This window comes from Tarenaya hassleriana, unplaced genomic scaffold (assembly GCF_000463585.1).
Source record: "Tarenaya hassleriana unplaced genomic scaffold, ASM46358v1 Cleome49, whole genome shotgun sequence".
NCBI lineage: Eukaryota > Viridiplantae > Streptophyta > Magnoliopsida > Brassicales > Cleomaceae > Tarenaya > Tarenaya hassleriana.
In genome coordinates this window covers 664,447-665,451 of record NW_010967605.1, presented here as the reverse complement: position 1 = coordinate 665,451, position 1,005 = coordinate 664,447, and positions in this window count along the sequence as shown.

Genomic DNA, 1,005 nt, shown 5'->3' with positions numbered 1-1,005 from the left:
CAACTCTATTATTGGAATTTTGCAGAATTATGGAATAAAACTCCACCCTGTATTTGTCTATATCTTTCTCGATCATATAATTATATTATAAGAATTAGGATTAAAGGTTCGTCTGTAAAATAGGTTCATTCATATACACAATGTCTTACATTTTTTATAATCCGAAATTAATCGAAATTTTGGCAAAATTATATCTTTAAAATGATCGAAAAAATTAAGGTGAATATCTCTCCCTAAATAGACACTCGAACCTTAGATAGTAAAAAGTTTTATTCCATTCTTTTTACCGGTTGAACCACACCTAATATTAGATATCTCACAATTACGTTAGACATTTTTATTTTATTTTCCATTAGCATTCAATTACGTTGGACATTTTTATTTTATTTTCCATTAGCATTTGTGGTGTAAAGACACTTGCAACCATCTTGATTTATGGGTATATAATATACATGCATACACGTGTAATGTTGGCACCAATTTTTTTATGATATGAAGCATATTGGTATGGGCTTTGCACCAAATAGAATAGATTATCTTTTATTTATAAATTTCTAGGTTTTTCTGAAAAACCTTTTTTTTTTAATTTTCAAATACTATAACATGGAAAAGGAATATGCTCAATTAATCGTGAGATAAAAAGTTTAACTTTTATGGATTAATTAATTATCTGCAAGCCAATATATATATGAGTGGTATGATTTATCGACCGAAAGTATGCAATACATGCAACCAGATATAGTTTTTTTTTGTAAATGTCGAATAAACCAAATATATTTCATATAGTATATTAGTATATACTTAGTCTTTCTATATGTTATACAGAGATTTGATTTATACTATTTGAAATCTATATACTTTTTTTTTTTTAAAATGCAAAAATAGATTCAAAGGAACGTAAGATAGCGGTTATTTCTTTTTATAGTAAAACTTAGATATATATATTTGGAAATAGGGAAATTTGGAGACTTAGGATTCATGAGTAGATGGATTGCCATTGAATGA